The sequence below is a fragment of the Culex quinquefasciatus genome, chromosome 3, assembly GCF_015732765.1.
Source record: "Culex quinquefasciatus strain JHB chromosome 3, VPISU_Cqui_1.0_pri_paternal, whole genome shotgun sequence".
NCBI classification, from domain to species: domain Eukaryota; kingdom Metazoa; phylum Arthropoda; class Insecta; order Diptera; family Culicidae; genus Culex; species Culex quinquefasciatus.
This window is the reverse complement of record NC_051863.1, coordinates 195426621-195449726: the sequence shown is the minus strand read 5'-3', so window position 1 is coordinate 195449726 and position 23106 is coordinate 195426621. Positions and strand designations below refer to the sequence as shown.

At 34.6% G+C, this 23106-nt stretch overlaps 1 protein-coding gene across 1 annotated transcript in view; it reads left to right on the top strand.

Annotated features, from left to right (window-relative positions):
- The first annotated feature begins 1426 nt into the window (after nt 1-1426).
- The window catches only part of LOC6053563, a 275106-nt gene continuing 253426 nt past the window's right edge, over nt 1427-23106 (top strand). Inside the window, exon 1 of the mRNA XM_038260232.1 lies at nt 1427-2346. The gene's annotated coding sequence lies outside the window, so the exon portion shown is untranslated. The remainder of the gene's footprint in view (nt 2347-23106) is intronic.

Below are 23106 nucleotides of genomic sequence, written 5' to 3'. Positions count from 1 at the left end.
TTCGAGAAAACTTATACGTATCCTTTTGTGGGACAAACTTGCCTTGTTTTTTTCAGCTTGCTGTTTTTTGCATATGGGACACTTATGCGAACATGGACAGTAAAGTGATTTAAAATATTAAAATTCAAGATGGCGGCCAAAATGGTAGTTATTAAAAGTTTAAAAAATGCATCAAATCATATAATAATATCACTAAAATGGGATCGCAAAACTCGAATTTGGTTTAACGGTGCACATCAAACAGAGCTTTTGCACCCAGATTTTTGTTACAGACATTTTAGTATCTTCAAAACTACGGGTACTATCGAAATATTTTTTTATTCATCCCCTAAAGTACTGTCCACAAAGTAATTTACAACAAAGTTTGACTATTTTTACAATCACATTTTTGCAGGATTGGGTCCGTAAGTTTGACAATTTTGGAATAAGAAGACAACAACTTCCTTCGTTGCAACGAAGGAAGTTGTTGTCTTCTTATACCAAAATTGTCAAACTTACGAACCCAATCCTGCAACTACGGAATTGTAAAATTAATGAAACTTTGCTGTAAATCACTTGGTGAACAGTACTTTAGGGGATGAATAAAAAAATATTTCGATAGTACCCGTAGTTTTGAAGATACTAAAATGTCTGTAACAAAAATTTGGGTGCAAAAGCTCTGGTTGATGTGCACCGTTAAGTAAGAAAATAATTATAACCAAAAAAAAAAAAATTTTGTTCAAAGTCCTACACAAAAGTTTGGAGAATCGAATTTCGAGTAGTGGAATTTTTGGATAATCGAGGCTTAAAATAAACGAGTCTGATGTATGCACATTTTTGAATATTTTTAAAGTCTTTTGTATGGCCAGCTGTCTTAACTGTTAAGAGACTTGTCGTCAGCAGACGTGTCACACAAGTAACTGTGTTTGGTAAAACTGATGACGTTAAATATCTTCTTCGGCCATATTGAAAGACCTCTAAAGTTTCATCCAAATCATAAATTCAATAAATAATCATTATTTGAATTCTTAGAGAATTGTTCATTTACAAGTGGGCTGATCTTGTTAATTAATCGTTTACTCAGAAATTATGAGTCAAAAATTATGTTTAAAAATGTTAAACATTAGAAGTACAATTCGAGAAAGTTTAATTTAACGAAACCGTAAAAATATAATTCAGAGATTCCGTGCTCCAGTTGGAAACGAACCTATTTCCCACGATCACTCCAAGCTCCCCAAAAAGCTCCTCCTTTACACCGCTCCAAAAGCTTCTACCACACCGATCAATCCCCATTTCACCAACACACCCAAACCCAAAAAACCGGCATCTCGTTCCAACTCCACAACACACCTGACCTGATCGTCGTCGTCGGCGCCTTTCTGTTTACATTCTCGTCGCATGGCGCGAACTCCACAACACAACACATCGTGTTCAGTTCTCTCCGAGACTTGATCGCGAGTGGTTCGTTCGGCGAGCGGGGGAACCTACGATCGTTTTCGTGCCGAGCCCGATTGCGGCGTGCTTTTTTCACGTTGTCGCAGTGTGTCAAATTGCGCAGTTTTCGCACACAACAGTGTAAGGTGCGCATTCGGGTTCGTCGCTGGTGTTGGCGAACGGGCGCGTTGAAGTCTCTCTCTTCGCTGCGAGAGGGCTAGTGTTTGTGTGGCGCACGTTCGCTAATTGAACAAGTGTTTACGGTTGTGTTTCTTTCTTTTATTCCGTTGGTGTTGTTCTAACACTTGTGCGCAGTTTGATTGGAATTTGTGAGTGTGATTGTTATTTCTATCGTCGCAAGTGCTGTTTGATTGTTGCTTTTAATTCGCTGTTCGATCTTGTTCGATCGATTGATGTTTCAAGTGCCGACATTTTTTAAGGAAAGAAAAAAAAGAATCTGACAAGTGTCTGTGAGTCACTGTTCTAGGAAGTGTTTCTCGAGTTTAAGCTGTTCGAACGAGAAGTTGACGTGAATTTTTCAGATATTACGCAACACACGCTAAAAATAGTGCGGATCAAACCGGGCAAACGAAGAAATCAACAAAAATTAAGCCGGCGAAAGGTTTTTTGCTCGATCGTCAAAAAAGAGTCAAAAAGTGAGCAAAGATAACGAAAATAAATATCCCAACCGAAAAGGCCAGACAGTGCGAAGCCTTTTAGGAGAGAAGCAAAAATAAAATAAAAAGTTAAAGAAGAAAAAATCTTACATAAATAATAACGACCGATTCGGGCTGCAGCTCTTGTGTGACATACGTGTGCACTCAAAGAAAAAAAAGAGGTGAAAATTTTGGCGAATCTGTCAAAGTCAGCGTGTTTGTGTGTGTGCAGCCGTTTCGGATAAGTCGGAAAAACGGCAAGAAATTGACGGAAAAGGTAGGTGAATTACTTTTACCTTTAAAACCCCAAAAATATGGGACACGTGTGAAAAATGGAAACCAATTTGTAATTGCCAGTGCAAATTGGGTCGTGCAATAAAATTGTATGAAAATTAATCAACAGCTTTATCGCGCAGATCGCGATGTGATGGTTTGCCTCTTTTTTTTCGGGGTTGGATTTAATTTTGTGAGCGCTGCGGAAAATGTGGAGCGAATGTAGGATTAGGGAAAGTGCGACAGCGGCGGCGTGCTGCACATGGCGAGATCCGCGTAATTTTATGTGGCTGATGGTTTAATTTTGACGGGTTTATGATGCATTGCCGTGCAGCTTAGGAAGAGTCGGTTGGTCGGTGGTTGGCGGGGGCTTTTAATCGTGATCACTTGTCAATTGGACTGCGGAACTTTGAATTGAGATGTTGGGCAGCTTTTAATGCATATTTTATATTGCTCGTTTCAGACTGTTAAATTTGGGCGTTAAAGTTTCTCTGCGATGAAACGATGAGATTACAATAACATTTTTAATTTGATTATTTATGATTTATTAGACATTGATTTAAGGGGTTACATACACGTAAATCGGCAAAAATGACAGAGGTTGGTTTGAGCACGAACTTAATTTTTTTCAAAATCTGTTTCAAGGACTTTAAAATATACATTTTCAACTATTATCAAAACAAGTTTGAAGACATTTGGTTGTATCTTTGCCGAGATATAGCTATTTGAAGTTAGCAGTTTGAAAAAACGGGTGCCACGATATCTCAACACTGCTTTGACCAAATTGGCTCAAAATTTTGGTGAAGACTCATTAAACCGGTCCTGTGTGCATGACGAAGGCCGATTTTCAAAAAGTTTATTTGAAAAAAAAAAGATAAAAATATTTCTATGTTTTTCATATAAAAAATGGCCAGTTTTTGATTTTTGTATTTTTTCTAAATGCAAAATGCAAAAATCGGGCTTCGTCATGCACACGGGATATGTCTTGGGAGTCTTCACCCAAAATTTCAGCCAATTTGGTCCATCCCATCTCGAGATATCGTGGCACCCGTAAATCAACTTGGTGTTTAGAGAAAAACGCTCAGAAAGTTAGACAGTTGGCTTTGCGCATGGCAAAATTTTGAGCGTAAATCGTCTCTTACTCAGTTTAAACATGAAATATTTTCATAAAACTTTCAGGAGTGGTTGAAAATCATCTTTTAAGTGGATTTAATACATTTTCTGTAATATGAAATTTTGTGATTTTCTACATGTATGTAACCTCTTAAGAAATTTTAAGATTGAAACTGGGGTGAATAACTACTGTCGTGTATAAAGCTGTTATAAATTACATTTCTTGAGTTTTTTTTTCAAAAGGTCTAAAATTAGATTTTTTTCTTTTTTGGTATTTTCGAATACCTTTGACCAAAGGCAATTTTAAAAACACCCTAAAAGCAAAAAATAAAATTTTGTTTATTGTACCATTAAAAAAAACCTTCAAATTTACAGTTTCTGTCTCTCGGTCATGGTCAAGGTTGATGGTGAGTGGATAAAAATGTAAATAAAATTCAAATTGCAAGCAAATTAAAAAAATAAATAATCATCAATCTGCATCACAATCTGCTTTAAACAAAAATACAGATCATGCCATTATAAAAACCCCTCAATAAATAATTGAATCATGTGAATTTATGTTTTTTTTCTATTGTTTATTGTCTTACAAATCTAATTTTCCAGGGAGATGTCTTTCGAATATAAAGGCAAAAAACAATGTTCTTATAGGGTCTCAAAGTTTTTCAGAGAATTGATGCTTTACCCCCTGATTATTTTGGATTATTTTCAAAGGGGTTAACTTAAACTTTAATTTGTTTGATGCTTGTCGATCTGAAAAAGTTAAAAAGCATAGAATTATAAATTGTCTATGGAATTTCTTAAAATGTAGAATGCTAATTTTACTTAAAGTTTAATCATCTAGAATTACATTATTTAACATAATTTGCAATTTAATTAGGTACTCGTAATTGTTTTTCAAATTTCGTGTTTGTTTGTTTTTTTTTTTTGATTTTTAGAGATTGCAAAATACTTAATATTTAAATAAGGTGGAAATAAATTTAATTCATTAATTTATCAATATTTTGCCATAATTTGACTGAAGCATAACTGTTATGCCCTTTAAAAAATTGTGTAAATTTGGATGGTGGAAGGTTGAATATTAAATACCTTGATTTGGACTGAAAAAGTAAAATCACACCAGAAAAGTGGTAAATTTACACATTTTTGCAAACATAAAAGATGTACCTCTTCCCAGATGTAATATTACCATGATTTTTTCACTGTGTGACTTTCAAGCTTTTTGTGATACTTATTGTTTCCAAATTAAAAAAAAAAAATCAGGCATGAAATTTGAAATTTAGTTTGTTTTTGACCAGGATGTGTGACACAAACTTGAAATATAATTTGTACCAGCCTTAGGCCGTTGCAAATATTTATTTAGGTTTAGGTCCCCCAACTCTGGCCAAAATTTTTTTTTCGCAAAAAAAAACATTTTGCAATACAGAAACAATGGAAAGGTGCACACTTAAAGTTATCTTGTCCAATTACAACTTATAAATTTCAATTAAAATTTAAAAATTTTGCATTTTTTCAAAAATGTTAGTAATTAAGACCACTTCAAATAATTTTTAAAATGTAAAATGAGGCAAAAAAATTAAAAAAATAAAGTATGAAAAGTTAAATTCTGGGCCTTGGTTTCATTATTTTATTGAAAATGGTGTTTCAAAATGTATTCTACACTTGTCTTAATGTTTTGCAATCAATAGTTTCCCAAATTTCTGAGTATTGAGGATTTATTGAAACTATTTTGAAGGGGCCTTGGTTTCATTATTTTATTGAAAATGGTGTTTCAAAATATATTCTACACTTGTCTTAATGTTTTGCAATCAATAGTTTCCCAAATTTCTGAGTATTGAGGATTTATTGAAACTATTTTGAAGGGGGCGACATAAACCTTGACAAATATTTACAACAGCCTATGGCTGTTACAAATTGTATTACAAGTTTTTGTCTTTCAGCTACAGGAATTCAGAAATACTTAAGTTTTATAATTTATTTTTTCAAAATTTGAAAAAATACCCTAAAAATGCCTTGTTGAGTTATAAACACAAAAATTAACGATCTATTCTGTATTATCATTAGTTTACAATCGATTTTATAATATTTGCTTCAATGAAAATTTTAATTTTTGCCAAAGATTATTTTTTTATATTATTATCTTGGGTAGGCAGAGATTGAAATAAAATTTGCATCGGTCTCATAGCGTGATTTAAAAAATATTCATTTATTTCCCTTGACTTTGGCAGAAGTTGAGGGGGGAAGGTGGCAAAAATATCGAAAATTTTAAATTACAGGTACTGTATATCGAAATTCCACAAAAAACATAATTTTAATGGTTCATTCATTCAAAACCAAATTTTGTTTGTATATTTTCAATTTTGGTGTTAGTTGATTTTGTCCCCTGATTTTTGGAGTAGGTGTCGAAAACTTTGAAAAAGTTTATAAAAAATCACAAAATATTTAAAATCGTGAATTCATTATTCACATTAAGCTCTTTCATGCTTTGAAAAATATTTTATTTGATATACTAGTTTAAGTTAGATTTCACTCCCATTCAAATACATACACTCTTGATTCACCTCATACGACTGGTATTTTTTTTATGAAATGAGGCCTAATGTAACTTTTTTGTTATCTTAGCATATTTGAGCTGAACTTTTTACAAGTAATTAAACTGATTCTGGCTGAAATTGTTGTGCATGCTATCGTTTCTTATAATAACTCAACTTATCTGGCGATGGATGGATTAATCTTCAAGCTTCAAACTAGCTTAATTGCTGGAATATCATTATTGATTTTGATAAATAATTCATAACCGTAAATCGGCCCCCGAAACCAATTCCGCATCCACGACCTTCCGTGACTATCGCACCAATCCAAAAACTTCACGGAAGTGCCAACGCCGTGGCCACTTCCAACCGGTGTCAATGTCAACGCGTCATCCTGCTTTCGAGGAAACTGCTCACAGCTGTGCGCGCGCACGCAGCCACCCTCTTAAAATTCTCTCTATTTGGGCAAAATACACTAAACGTGTGTAGCGTCCGCTTCCAAGTCCAAGTCCAACCGCACTCTCACTGCTGATGATCCGTTGGCTGTGTTCTGACGGTGCAAAAAATACAACCTCACTTTGCCACCCCATATAAGTGCAAAAGACCTTTAAATTCCAGCCAATTATTCATCCCACGTGGCCTCCAGCGCCGTTCGTCGTCGACGCGTGATTCTCTACGATCTCGCCGACTCACCCGTCGACGCCAAGTCAAGCCGACGTAGATTGTTTTCGATTTCGTTCACGACGAGCTGGAGTTGTTTTTACCGCAATTTTAGGACTTGCCAGGTCTAGCTCCGACAAGGACTCCCGGTTCGTAACCGCAAATCCCAGCAAAAATCTGACCAGACTTGCACAGTTCAAGGAATCGAGTGACCTCTCCAGCGCGCGCGGGTTCGTCGCCGAGAGACTTGCTCACCTCGACTAGCTGCTGCCTGCAACTGTCCAAAAATGGTCCGCCGCAACTGATTCGTGCGTTGGCCGTCGAACATTGCCTGGCTGGCTGTGCTGGAAACTGGTTTCCCGCTTCGGTGATCTTTCCATGATCTCGTGTGGGACTTTAGAACTGTCGCAACTGTTGTTGACGTTATTGTGGCCGGCTTGCGCCTGAAAGGTGATATAATAAGGCTAATTTTTTTTTTCGTTGGTTCGTTTTCGGCGCGCAGACAAGTTTATTTTTTCGGTCCCGGGGGTGATTGCGACATGAAAAGGTTTCTCATTTCTTGGAAACGGTTTTGGGGCTTGCGGTGAACACTGAGTAAGCCGGAACATTGTGTGCGCCGAATTTGTGCCGGTGTCATTGATGAATTGAAGACCGGTAAGTTATAAGGTGATCGAACGAACTTAGGACGATGACGGCGACGACGTTGCATGTGGGGATGGATGGGCTTAAATCGTTTTTGGATCGTGTATGTTTGTGTGGTGAGGCAATGTTGTCCCCAAGATTGATGGGTTCGATTCTCGGCGATTGCGTTGAACAACTTTCAATTTATTGTGTAATTGAGGGTAATCGTTTAATCGGATTCGAAATCTGTAGCAGGAAAATATGGTACAGAGCGAGGAACACAAAAAAAAATGATTTGAGCAAGTTGATTTCGACGTGATTGCGCTATCTTGCCGTACAACGATTTTGGACAAAATTAAGTTAATAACTCAATATTATTATCTCAAGGTAAGGCGGAATTCCAGCTGTCCAACAATAGTTAGCATGAAAACTGGATTTTATATGGAGATTTTCTGAATAGTGAAAATTTGAACATTATCCTGGCAAATTTCACCGGAATTTTTTGAAGGGTTATTTAGCTGAATATATTTTTTTTAATTTTATGTACGCTTTAAAGCGTTTTTTGGTTAGTTTGGCATGCTAAACAACCCTACAGAATAAAATCTGGTAAAATGTTCGTGCTAACATTTTTTTAACAACTGAAAAACCCGCCTTACCTTATCTAATCTATATACCATGGATTTTTCATCGATCATATTGTTTTTTTTTTTGGATTTCTGTTTTTATTGGCTTAACATTTTAATCTAGTTTTATTTTCAAATTGATTCGATTATACTAATGTTTTATAAAACTATATTTTAACTATTTTTGTGTCATAAAATTGCAGCTATTTAAAAAAAACTTCAAAAATGCTATAGCAATTTTTTAATTTTCCATCGCAAATTGTATTCTAAGATTTCATTCCTCGATCCAGAATTCACGTAACTTAGAAGCAAAAAGTATCAGAAAATGCTAAATACATGAAAAGAGTTCTGCTCAGTTCTGATGAGGCTAAGTGAAGTGAATCTCTATAAGGGCAAAAGTCAAAACACTATGTTGTAATTGTTGTAAAATGTCACATATCGATTTTTTTTTGTATTTTTTAAATCAAGCTTTACTTTGAAAAAGTCTGCAAATAGATTCCATTCCTAATTTCATCGATTAGATCAAATTATACAATTTTTGAAATAGGTATTAATATGATCAGAAATTTTTGCAAAAGTTTCATTTTTCAACATTGAAAATCATATGATCAGTTGAAAATTACAGGTTATCCAGGTGACACTAAAAAAACATGTTCATCAATTTGAATTCTTTGTGAGGCCAATAACTGATTGCCCAATTATTAAAGTCCCAGAAAAAATGCAGGAAATTGTCTTACCTATAAAAACAATTATTTTTCAAGGTGCTTTTCTTTCAAGAATTATTTTTTAAAATTCAAAAAATGGAAAGAAATTGTAAATGTATACCTAAAAGTAGTCATAACTTGAAAACGGTACATTTTATCAAAAAGATTAATCAATTCTATTTACCTCTTAAAAATTATTTTTGCATTTTTTGGTCCGGGCACTCGTTTTTTTCTTAAAAAAACTGAAATTCAAAAATACGTATTTTGGGAATTTAGATTGTAGTGATATAAAGTTAAGTAAAAATATTTGATTTTTCATCCCATTTCCGAAACATAACCTACAACTTTGCCAAAGACAACAAATTGATAAGAAAATTCTTTTTTGAGATACAGGAATTTATACATTAACATACGGGACCATTAGGGTGCCCAGAAAAAATGACCCCCTGCTCCACAAGCGGAAAACGGTTTTTTGGGTTATTTTAAGCATCTGTGTAAATTTTGAGCGAAATTGGATGAGATTAACCCATTGATACCCGAGCCTAAAGTTGGTGAAAAAAATGATTTTCATACAAAAACGACTTGTTTAAATCACTAATAACTTTTGAGGATCGAGTTTTACAGCTTTGGTATGTTCTACAAAGTTGTAGAGCATTAAATTTTCAATAAGAATCTCACTTTTGGGAATATTTGGATGGAAGTAGCGCACCCAAACCGTAAGAAAGTTGAGTTTTCCATACATTTTTTCGATTTTTCCCATACAAACTTCACCTCCGAGTATCAATGGGTAAATGATAACCGATTTTGCTCATATTTGGCCCAGAGTTCTAAAATAGGTCAAGGAACAATATTCAGCTTGTGGAGCGAGGTTTTGGAAAAAAGTCTCATATTCTGGGCACCCTAGGGACCATCCATAAACCAAGTGGACACCTTATGGGTGGGAGGGGAGAGCTCATTCTGACCACGGTAACCCCTCCCTCCAATCGCTTGAAGTTTGTATGGGGAAAATCCACAAAATGTATGGAGAAAAGCAACTGTTTCAGTTTTTTACCTGTGGAGGGCGCAATAGTCGTCCAATCATTATCAATTCTCAGAAGTAGGACCTTCATTAAATTTTGAACAACTTTTCTGAAGACACCATATTTTTAAGATTTTTTGCTGAAAAGTTATTAGCTTCCGAAAAGAACCCTGGAATGGGAAATCCAATACAGTCCAGACTCGATTTTTTCGATATCGACTCGAAGCCTCGATTATCCGAAGGTTTGTATGGGACCATGACAATTTTTTTTTCGTTTTTTTTATTTTCTTTCTTTTAACATCGAACTCGAGTTCTGCGAGCCTAAATTTTAATATTTGTTGAGCGTTTTTTCAATATGTTATCACCACTGTTTTGGCCGCCATCTTGGATTTAAATCATTTTAAAGTAGTTCATGGGTCATACTTGTCGAGCTTAACTATAGCCCATAAACTACTTTACAATAATTTAGAATAATTTAGAAAAATAAGACTGTGAAATAAAATATTTTCGTGATTCGATTATATGAAGATTCGATTATCCAAAATGATTTTTTTCCCAGGCTTTCGGATTATCGAGCCTGGACTGTAATGCAAAATGACTTCTTTTGGAAATGCATTCCCTATGTATGAATAGACTGCACTTGATGAAATAAGGTAAACAAAATTGTTCTGTTTATCTTATCTAGATTACCCATAAAACGATCAGCATCAATTTCATCATCATTGATTCACTTCACGATCTTGATATCTCCGATCATAACAAAAGTTCGTGATTCAACGCCATCATAATTACACGTCCAGTAAATGATACCCTGGTCGGATCACATTTCCACCGAGCCTGCCGCTGCTGCTGCTAATCAGAACGTCAATCTGGATTCCGGCGCGTCCATCAAATCATCCAATTTGCTGAATAAATTTATTCAACCCTGAGTTGACTGCCTCCACCAACCGTGAAGCGGAACCTTCTTCCTTTTCGCCTACCTCAGCTGCTTATCCTGCCCAGCTCGAAAAATGTTTCTTCAATTGGATATCGGGTGGGGAATAAAAATGAAGTACCTACCACCGACTGAACATGAAGGTTAACTCCGACGAGCCATAATCGAACTCTTCGCGCGCGCAAACAATCTCGCTGATTGTCACTGAAGCGTGCAATACCCGAAGACGACGAGCTTCGATTTGCTTCTTATTCTTCTTTTTTTCTTCCAGTCTGTAATTGAAACTCGATAGCAACCCCCATCCAACCAAACCCCCTCCGGGTGACGACGTGCTTCTCGTTAAAGTTTTTCAATTATCCTTCCGTGGCTCAACTTGAGAAATGAACAATTTGTTTATTCATACAATGTGTACATTCGAGTCTCTGCGGGAAGTTCGAGCAAGATCGATCGCATTTTCTGTTACCCTAAATGTTGTTTAACGTGTACTTTCGTTAAACAGCGTTATATTGCGCATCTCCAACAATGACGTCACCCGTTTGAGCGGTCCCTAATGACATGTTGTCATCGGCAGCAGCCCCGCGCCCATTATATTAATGTGTGCGCCTCTCTAAACAACGAGGTTGTCATTTGCATAATACACAAAACCACTGCCTGAACGGCTGGTGCGCTCTGTCATCCAAGTTGGCCGTGCGTCGCACGTCAACGCGAGTTTCAATGTCACCGCCGCCGTCATACTCCTACACACCTGGAAAGTGAGGTTATAAACAGATGAATGTTATTGGCCGGGTGCGCACACACACCAACTCACACACACGTCCACCTACAAAAGCGCTTCCGTGAGTCGACGACTTTGGGAAGCTGCGGTAAGTTCGGTTGTAACTCTTTTGAAGGCGGCATGACAGAGTGATCAAACGCGAACGCGGTTTGAGTGAGGCGTTGGTGTCATTCTGACGTGACGATGCGGTGGCGTTGGATGGATGGCTATTGTTTACGAGAGACTTGATATCAGCTGTTTTATTGTTGACTGTGACATTGTGGCTGCTTGCAAGCTTGGTGCAAATGATATACTTCATTTGAAAGTTAGTGACCTTAATGTTGATTGACATTGAACTGTATTAACACATGGCACATCTAATGGAGCATTATTTTATTACGTTACTCAAAAAATTGATTTTTGACCCAACTCACCCCCCTCTCTTAACAAAATGTCCACAAAAATAACAAAAAAAAATACCATTGAACCTCCTCCCCCCAACTGCGTTACGTAATAAAAGAACGCTTCTGAAGGTCAATCAAGGTGTTTGGTTTTTGGGAATTATTAATCAATTAATTAATCAATTGATTAATCTCTCGGGATAGTTTTCAAAAAGTCCTGAACGCCATTTGTAAGTAAAGCCGTTTTTCGATCAAAATTCATTCAATTTATGACAACCTATAAATGCTATTTACTGAAAAATAATGAAAATTCGCTTCGTTTTAGAAAAACAAAAACAATCAAATAACTGTCGGAATTTTCACAAATCTCTGTATTTTCGAAAAAGTGATAGGGATTTTTTCATACATTTCGAAAGTTAAAACACATTTTTTGAAAATACTAAAATTTTCACAAAACTTCGTATTTTCGGAAAAAATACTCAAAATTGGTACCAAATGATCGGGGTTTTTTTTTATACATTTGAAAACATTAATTTTTTTGAAAATACTAAAACAACATTTTTTTTATATTTTGATAGTTATAACACAAATTTTAAAAAGTATTCAAACTTTTCACAAAATAACGAATTTTCGAAAAAATACTTTCTACAATATGGGTATGAAATGATCGGGATTTTTCATACATTTCGAAAATATTAAAACAACCTTTTGAATATACAATTTTTTTCATAAAACAGCGTTTTTTAGAAAAAAAACTTAAAATTTCAGTTTTTTACAATATGAGTATCAAATGATCGAATTTTTTTTCGTATATTTCGGAAGTGGTTAACCATTTTTTTGAAAATATTCAAATGTTTCACGTAACTACGTAAAAAAATACTCAAAATTTCATTTTTGAACTGAACTGACTTAAATTTTGAGTATTTTTTTCGATAATACGTAGTTTTGTGAAAAGATTGAGTATTTTCAAAAAAAATGTGTATTACTTTCGAAGTTTATGAAAAAATCCCGATGATTTGATACCCATATTTTAAAATACTGAAATTCTGCGATTTTTTTAAATACGTAGTTTTATAAAAAATTTGAGTACTTTTAAAAATATGTAATAATATTTTCGAAATTTACGAAAAAATCCCGATCATTTGAGACCCATAAAAAACTGAAATTTGGAGTATTTTTCCGAAAATACGTAGTTTTGTCATTATTTTCGAAATGTATGAAAAAATCCCAATCATTTGATACCCTATTGTAAGAGACTGAAAATTTGAGTATTTTTTCGAAAATACGCAGTTTTGTGATTTTTTTTTGTATTTTGATAAAAATGTGTTGTTTTTTTTAGAAATTTATGAAAAAATCCCGATCATTTGATACCCAAATTGTTTAAACGGAAATTTTGAGTGTTTTTTCGAAAATACGTAGTTTTTCCAAACATCCATGTGTTAAGAAAATTCACCGTTCAAAACAAAAAAATATTGAAAAATGTTACTTTTCGACACTAGTGCTGAAAAGTAGAACTTTTCAGCACTGGTATTGAAAGGTATTAATTTTCCATTTTGTTAATTTCGGTAGAGAAAAGTAGGCCATTTCGTCGCTCGAGAATGACAGGAAAAGTGAGTAGTTTCACGACAGAATTGCCAAAAAGTGTTTAAACCCCTTTCAAAAAGTTATTATTGAATCTTATAAATCGATTTTTTAAATCATTTTTACCATTATATTGTAAAAGACTGAAAATTTGAGTATTTTTTCGAAAATACGCAGTTTCGTTATTTTTTTTGTATTTTCTAAAAATGTGTTGTTATTTTAGCAATGTATGAAAAAATCCCGATCATTTGATACCCAAATTATTTAAACTGAAATTTTGAGTGTTTTTCGAAAATACGAGGTTTGCCAAACATCCATGTGTTAAGAAAATTCACCGTTCAAAACAAAAAAAAAATGTTACTTTTCGACACTAGAGCTAAAAAGTTCAACTTTTCAGCACCCATTTCAGTGCTGAAAAGTAGAACTTTTGAGCACTGGTATTTATTTTCCATTCTGTTAATTTCGGTAGAAAGTAAAAGTAGGCAATTTCGTCGCTCGAAAATGACAGGAAAAGTAAGTAGTTTCACGACGGAATTGCCAAAAAGTGTTTAAAACTCTTTAAAAAAAATTTCTTGAATCTAAATAATAATTCGATTTTTTTTATCATTTTTACTGAATTTAAACTCAGCGAAAAACCGAATTTAAAAAAAAAGATTTTTAAGAGGCTGTTTATCAGCAACCATCATTCTGATCAACAAAGTAAAAAAAGAATCAGCTCTTTGGAAATATTTCTTGCAGGGTCGCTTTTCCTTCTTAAAGCATTTGAAGTCATTTTTGATTGCAAATTTGAATTTGCAGCTAAGATTTAATTTGAAAACTTGTTTGACAATATTTTGTAGTTATTCCAAAAATCACAATTGTTCAAAACATGCATATCTCCGGTACATGATTCGCACCATCACTCTAGCGCAAATGATGCCTTGCAAAAAAGGGGGATTGAGTCATCCATAAAATTTATAAAATGCAATTTAAAATGTGAAATTATGAGACCCTGACAAATTTTAACATGCTTTGGATGTCAATAAGTTTCTAGTCAAAAACTAGTCTAGTTAAAACTTCTAACGCGCTCACTGTGAACATTCAGATCATCTTTCTCAAACCAAATTGTATTGGAATTACTTTGAATATGTTACTCAAGGAGTTTTTAATTTGATAAATTTACGGAGCTATACTCATCCGATTGCTTGCCTTGAGAATAATACATAATATCGTTCAACAAACACTATGATTTTGGGTCGCATCATCATCTTCTATGATGAATCCTGACCAAACACCCTATCCTACTAACAAGTTTTCAGGTTCCTGGCGCTCGTGGGGTGTAAGCACAGAGTAAATCAGCTGCCCTAGTAGCAACCTGCGCTAACTAACATTCCCGTCCCTTAAAATCGAGGTCTACAAACTGACATGGCGGGCGCCGTTGGTGGCCAATGACTGTTACCTATTCGCAACTAATCTAGCTTTAGCAATCATGGTGTTTTATCTTTTCAGCGCATTCATACATGCTGTTGATAAGGGAAACACCACTAGATCGTCGAAGCCTATAATCAGTAGTGCTGAAAGGATATTACGGTTCTGTTCAGCAACGGAGGGGCAACCATGGGTGATCTCTCATGCTCATGCTCATGCTCATGATAAATTTACGGAGCTATACTCTTGTTACACCAATTCGTTCTATTTTATCTGATTGATAAAATAATTTGTTAACCAGTGATTTAATTAACTATAAGTTGGAACTGTATTTCAAAATACATGATGAGACATCAAGGGTCAAAAATGAAAGTTACTGAAATATTGCCACTGGAAAACCCAAAATGAATCATGCTCAACTCATTTTTCTTTTGGTTGACCTCAAAGAGCCACACACAAAAGAGCCCCTCTTCTTTCAGGGCACACAATCTCTCAATTCTCGTAATGGTAATGAGCACACAAACCAACAACCGTCACCAGGTCGTCCGTTCGTGTCCATTGACGAGCTGTCCAATTGGTAGGTCATCCTGGTGGTGAAGGATCTTCGTCGTCAACGGACTCGAGTTCGTTATGCTGCTGCTGCATTCACCTGGTGTGAGACCGGTAGCGGACCCAGGCACAAACAATAACCGACACTTTTTTTTCTCGTGGATATCTCATGGTCGTAATAATAATGATGATGGTGGTCGCGCGAAAAGAAGTCGCGGTTTTTTTTTCTCTTCGTTGAGTTCGGTTGAACTCCACGGTTAAAAAAACGCCAAGAGCTGATATGTTGGGAGTGTTTCTGCGGTAAACAAACACATAAACCAGTGCCTGTTGCACGGTGGGGTAGCTTTGAATAACATTTCAAGCAGATGACTTGAGTGACCGTTTCGAAGTTTGTCACACCGTGCATATTGGCCAAACCGGAATGGAACACTGTCCTGAAAATGGCCATTAACACAGCGGCGGCGATGCAGTGCACCGCACCGATGATGGTTCCCACAAAATTGACCAAGTGATGTCATTTGCCAGCGCCGCTGCTGCGATGATGATGCTCTCACTCCAGAACCAGACAGATGATCCAATCACACAGCACGGAGGTGAAAACTGGAAACTCGTTGGGCTGGTTTCGCTGCCTCTTCGAACTGAAAATAAAAATTTCGTAAATTACGTACCGATTGAGGGCACACGATAGTGGCGAGCGCAGTGATTTATACCGAACCGCGATTGGATTGGCAGAGTTATCAACTAAAAGCATCCATAAATTGCCCTCACTTTGGATGGTGGTAGCGAGCAACCTCACACGATCTCTCGACGCAAAGAAGCCGGACGAGAAAATGATCCCGCATAAACATAACCTAAATATGTTTTAAGTGGTGCTTCCTCCTGTTCGTGATCTCTGGCGTAGTCTTTCTCTCGTGATTTGGATCATAATCACAGACACTCCCCGAGTCTGCGTCGCGGAAATTAGTAATTAATCAGAGCGTGATCAGGGAACTCCCCCCGATGGGAACCATCAAGGTACCGATATTTGTGAATGATTAAAACCAAAATTTTGATGGTTCGTTCATTCATGAGATCGATCAGCTTTGTAGAATCAACTCGTTTAAATTTAAAAAAGTTTGCTTCACAGGATAGAAAGAATTCTATCACAATTCGGCTGCATTTTACTTAATTTTAAAATATTTTTCCATTTGTCATTTGAAAATAATGACAGAAGTCCCGTTAAAAATACTAATTTTTCATACAAAAATGATTCGTAAATATTGGAAAAATATTTTGGAGACTGAAAATTCTTTTTTTCTACTAATCTATGGCTGAACAGTTTATGGTTTTTGCCTCTTGAAACATAACAACATTTAAAAAAAAACTAACTTAATCCACCTATGTGGTACGCGCCTTCCTCACTTTTTACCAACATTTGGTGATACGATGGGTTTGGACACCAATTCCATCTATTTCTCAATAAAAAAAAAATACACAAATGTCACTTAAGCGGTCATAACTTGAGACTGAGCGTTGCCAGATCTTCAAACCTAACCAACGATGGGTCGGATGATGGATCCGGACATAGTTTACAAACATTTAAGTGAGATCCGGCTTTAAAAAAGTACATAAATATCACTTAAGTGGTCATATCTCGAGACAGGATTGCCAGATCTTCAATGTTTTGGACTCATTGGAAAGGTCTTTTGATTACCTAATAGGATGTAACAAAAATGACTTTTTGGCGGGCATTCAGGGGTTTGTTCCGGTGGGCATACTGAGCCTAAATCCCAAATATGAGCTTGATTGGACGTAACAGGAGCTGGCGCTCCGCCCTTCAATTTTAAATGGGATTTAACCCGTAAAAAAAGATTTTTTCAAAAATGTCACTTTTTGAGGCATTTTGGCCACCAATGCGTTTACCAAAAACATCACTGGCGTGTAGGCCAGATCCTTGCGCATCTTTTGGTATATATAACATTGAAGTTTGGAGCATCCTGGAGCTCGGTACAGACCTTCAAAGTTTGGCATTTTTTTCGAAAAATTGGTCCCAGCAAAATCAAATGGCGTCTCGGGCGTCGCGAGGTGCGACGCATATCTTTTTTGCCGGGGCCAATTTTTCGAAAAAATGCCAAACTTTGAAGGTCTGTACTGAGCTCCAGGATGCTCCAAACTTCAATGTTATATATACCAAAAGATGCGCAAGGATCTGGCCTACACGCCAGTGATGTTTTTGGTAAACGCATTGGTGGCCAAAATGCCTCAAAAAGTGACATTTTTGAAAAAATCTTTTTTTACGGGTTAAATCCCATTTAAAATTGAAGGGCGGAGCGCCAGCTCCTGTGACGTCCAATCAAGCTCATATTTGGGATTTAGGCTCAGTATGCCCACCGGAACAAACCCCTGAATGCCCGCCAAAAAGTCATTTTTGTTACACTCTATTACCTAACCAACGATGGGTCGGATGATAGATCCGGACATAGTTTTCATATAAATAATTGAGATCCGGCATCAAAATTCCAGCACCTGATTCGCAACTCTGACACTTTTTTATACGTAACTTTTGAACTACTTATCGAATCTTCAAACAATTCAATAGTGCAGTATGGGGCACCAAAACAAATCGAATGCAACTTGTTTGACTCAAATCGGATCAGCCAGTGCCGAGAAAACTTGGCAAGAATTTTGAGCACCAAAGTGAATACGCACACACATACACACACACATACACACACACATACACACACATACACACACACATACACACACACATACACACACACACACATACACACACATACACACACATACACACACACATACACACAGTTTTCGAATCTGAGTCGATAGGTATACATGAATATAGGTCTACGAGCTGTTTTTCAAAAGTTCATTTTTCGAGCAGGATTATAGCCTTACCTCAGTGAGGAAGGCAAAACGGATTTTGGAAAAATGATTTTTGGTGACAAAAGTTAACCTAGAAATCGTAAAAAAAATCCGTGAACCTTTTTTCTAAAAAGTCCTCAGTAATGCTTTCAATTTTGCCGAAAACACCAAATCGATCAGAATATTTCTCCGAAAGGATAAATAAAGGTTTTGTATGGGCATTTGTCAAAATTTTTATGTTAACGAGCGAACCTATATGTGATCTTAAAACTAGGCTTAGTGATTTTTCACGCTAAAAAAAATCAATTCTCACGTTAACCACTATCCAAAAACACAAAATTACACGGAAATTTCACGGAGTTATAAAAATGAAAAAATAACCTGTTGAATTTTATGGTAAAAAACCGAAAAGCTTTTTTACACCTAATATATAAAGCACCAAACGCCAAAAAAGAAAAAAAATCTCTTCTGGAGAATGACAAATTGGTATGCAAATTGTTATTACACGGAATTAATTAAGCGCATTAAATACTACCATAAATTTTCACATAAAGGCTTTCCACGAAAACAAAAATAGCGAAAAAAAACTATTTGTTGACCTGTACTTGAAAGTATCACTTTTAATAAAAAAAATTTCAAACAAGCTAAAATTAATTTAAAAAAATGCAAAATGGAAAAATAAACATTTCAAAGTTTTTTGACGAAATCTTGTTACTGTCCATAAAAATAATAAAATAGCTGAATGTCAAATTTGGATCATTTTAATAAATTTTGAGAAAAAAAGTTTCCGCTAAAATCTATTTTATGGGTAATTTCAATCTGTGGTTAAAAAACTGAATTTTAGAATAGCCTAGTTTAGCCATATTTTGAGTAAATAATTAAAACCAAAGTGCTAAATAGATTGTACTATTTTTTTCAATTAAAATTTATATTTCTTAAATACATGTATATTTTTTATTTATTTGTTTTTTTACTTCAATCAGGCATTACTATTCATTTCTTGTTAAATGTTGCAACAATTCTATTTTAATGTTTGTTTTGAGAGTTCAATTCAAGAGTTAAGTAGAAAGTGAGAATCACATTATTCAATTGAAAATTTATAAAATTTAAACTTAAATCATTTGTTAAATTTGTGTATTGATTCCAGAAAATTCTGGAATTTGACGGGATTTCGTGGCAATTGTGAAATTTCAGAAATTTCACGCTGTTCACGAAATCGTGCAAATTTACTAACCCAACTTATAACTATTTTGTAGAAAAACGGGAAAGATCTAATTTTTGTTCCGAGTGGGAAGGGGTTGATAAAATTGAGTATGATTTTGATTTATTAAAATTTATATTGAAGAAAATATGCTAAAATTGAAAAAAAAGTTAATTTCTGTCCCTCACCCAAAAAAACAATGAAAATGTAAGCCCGGGTTTGTAAATTTGAAAGCAAAAATGGATACTAAAGTGTATTTAACTCGATAACAGATAACTTAAATCTATTTATTAGCAAAAATGTTTGGTGTTAACACGCTAAAAACGAAACAAAGCTTTTTGTGGTATTTTTTCTAATCTAATTCCACTCATTTTATAAATATTTACAAATCTCAATTTGAATGTATTGCACGAACAACTTGATCAACTAATTAATTTTGAAACCATTTTTGAAACCAGATGATTATTATTATGACAATGTTAAAAGTCAATTTGTGGTGAACAAATATTTTCAGCTTTCGTAAACATGCGTAACATTTGTCTGAATTTGAATATTTAAAGCTTTCAGAACACTTTCATACAAAACATTTTTTAATTATTTTTACAAAATGGTTAAGTGTATCAATCTTATACATAATCAATAATTTGGTCAAATTAGAACCATTTTTCATAAGATCTTTCAATTAGTGAGAGATTTTCAAACTTTATCCTTTAACAATTTGTTTGTGTATTCCATATTTCGATTGAATTCTTATTTTTTTTTATGTTTCAAATGTCTTATATATTTCGGTAAAATGCTTTTAAATACCGTATTCCATGATGTTAGTCTCCTGCCCCTGCTCTCTGACACCTGAAATGGTTAGCGAAACGCACTATTTATCACTGCTCAATCTGCTCCAGGGCTCACAGGTGGGTGCCAAAGCTGCAGAAAAAATAGCGCCCTCGAGTCATAATTTTTGCTACTAACGCTGCTGCTAAATACCTCTCTTTTAGAGTGCCCCTCAGGCATCCGACAGCCAGCAGTAGCACTTCCATCATGGGACAGCAAGAAGGTCCACAAAAATTTGCCATCAAACCACTCTCCTCCACTTGACTACGATGGCAACAATGTGAGCAGTCTGGGCAACCTGATGTAGAGACAACATATAATTAACCTTAAACACTTGCTCGTGCCCTCTCCCTCTTCTGCCAAACTTCAAACTCTTGTTCAAACTTCAAGTGGTTTAACGTTTTTTTGTTGCCGTTATTCGTCACCATCGCTTGATGCCTTATAGATGCAAGTTCCTCCCCGGGAAAACGCTTTTAATTATATCACCACCACCATGTATGCGTGAGTGTGTGGATTGTTGTGTGGGCTTAACTCATCCGTTTTCCATACGATGATCATCTCTACGTCAACGCCGCGCGACGCGCCGCCCGGGAAAAAGAGAGGAAAAGTGCGATGCTAAAAACGTTATTTATTAACTGGGCAGAGACTGGGTTTCCAGTCAGTGAGTGGCGTGATGACACCACCAAAGTGACTAACGATGGCGCCACGCCACGTGGGCTTGGAGTTGCATAAATTAGCTGATTTACGTAAAAAATACAGTTTCTTTCGTAGACGAGTCAACGGGATTTGTTGCTGTTCTGAGGGCTAATGACACAAAGTTAAGTGTTTGGAACGAGTGTGATTTTTAAGTAAATTAGTAGAGCATGCAGTTTTTTTTTTGATGAAATTTTCTATTTCAAAAGATAAAAACAGTAAAAACATTATTACATTTTTTTTTTATTTTCACTAATCATGTATTCCCTGTCTTATTGAAACAAATTCAGTGCTCTGAAGTCTCCAAACCCTAAATATTTATAAAAAAAAAAAATGTGCATCGTATCCAAAAAATACATAGACATTAAATTTTTAAGGTTTTTTGAGTTCAGAAAATAATTCAAGAAAGAAAAGGACCGCCAAAAATATATTTAAAAAAAACTGAGACAATTTCTTAAAATTTTCTCTCAAGAACTTTTAAAAACGGTCAATTCGTTTTTGAGATACAGCCTCACAAAGAATTCAAATCAATGAAAATGAATTATCTAAGTTGCACCTAATTACCAGTAATTTTCAACTGCCGATATCACAAAAACAAAAAAAAATATTTTGTGAAAAAAGTGAAACTTTTGCAAATTTTCCTGATGTTTTCAATAAAAACAAGCTTAACTTCTAAAAAGTCCAAAAAAAGATAAATCATACAATTTTGAAATATTTTTATTGAAAAACCGAATGTAACAAATCTGGCCAAAGTCCGTTTAGTAGCAAATCCGTTCAGGCAGTTCCGATAAAATCAAGTTAAAAAGCATGTAAATAAATTACAACTCCATGGACTTTTGCTCTGTTTTGATTGTTATTCTTGATATATAAGATATATAGGGTTATTTAAGAGGTTAATTATTCGACTGATTTTAGAACCTTTTTTTTAGTGAGGAAGCCCCGAAGATGTCTTGCATTTATTTGTTTAAAACAGTGGTTCTCAACATTTTCGTTGCATTCCCCCCTTGGCTTATTTGAAGGACCTTCATTCCCCCCTCCCTCATTTTTTATAACTTTCTGGTAAAATTGAATAATTAACATAATTTTGTATTTAATAATTAATAATAAAAGATTGATGTTTTAAAATCAAAAGTAAACGAATCATAAAAAAAATTGAATTTGTCATTGCGAAATAAACTGAACTACTTTTGTTCTTTTCAATTTGTTTGTTTTCTTAAAAAAAAGTTCTGTTTAAAAAAAATTAAGACATAGGGATTCGAAAAAAAAGCAACACACAAAAAAAAATAATTCTTATGCCTTTGGGAATAAAAAAGTTTAAAAAAGTAATGATAGAAAGAGCACAACAACAAAAAATATAAAAAATAAATGTTTTTAAGCCTGACAGAATTCAATATTACATTAATTATTGTGAAGATATTATTTTTTAATTTTTATTTTCATTTGAAGAACTGTTTGTCAATAAAAATTAAAACTTTTTAGTTTTATTATTACAAGAGAAATTTTGTTTTATTATTCAGCATAAACCTCACCAAAATTCTAAAAGAAAATCAAATTAAACAGTCACAAACAATATTCTCCAATCTGGAAACGACAGCAAAAACACAAATTAATGAAAATTATCGTGAAGGACAAACTGCAAAAATAATCCAGATTTTTTAATATAAATCTATTTCAAATATTTTTAAGAACTGATCAAAATTTTCTGATTCATATGAAAACATGAAGTATTACTAAGAAAGTATCAGAAAATGATTTGATTTTTGAAAACACGTTAAAGACATTGAATTTATTTTGCAACCTCATTCCCCCCCAAGAATGCCCAAATTCCCCCCCAGGGGGGAATTCCTCACCGGTTGAGAAACACTGGTTTAAAAAATCTAAAATATAACAAAAAGATTAGCAACTCTACACTAAAACCTAAAATGTTTTTTTTGTATTTTTGAATACTCTAAAAATTTGTAGTAGCCTTATATTTAAATAAATGTGATTTTTTTTCACTTTTGAAATGTTAGTTTCGATTCCAAATTTTTCAAAATATTTTTTTTCGAAGGTATCAGTCAATTTCACAAATTATGGATCATTAGTTGCTGAGATTCTAGCATTATAAAATGGAAGCTATTTGGGTGACACTTTGAAACCATTTTTTCTGTTTATTTTTCTTTTATTCGTTGTATTTCCAGACTTTTATTAGACAAATAAACAGGAAATTTTTGAAATAAAATGTGAAATGACAAATCACCATTCTAAATAATAAAAAAAAACTGAAATTTTATGTTAAAATCAA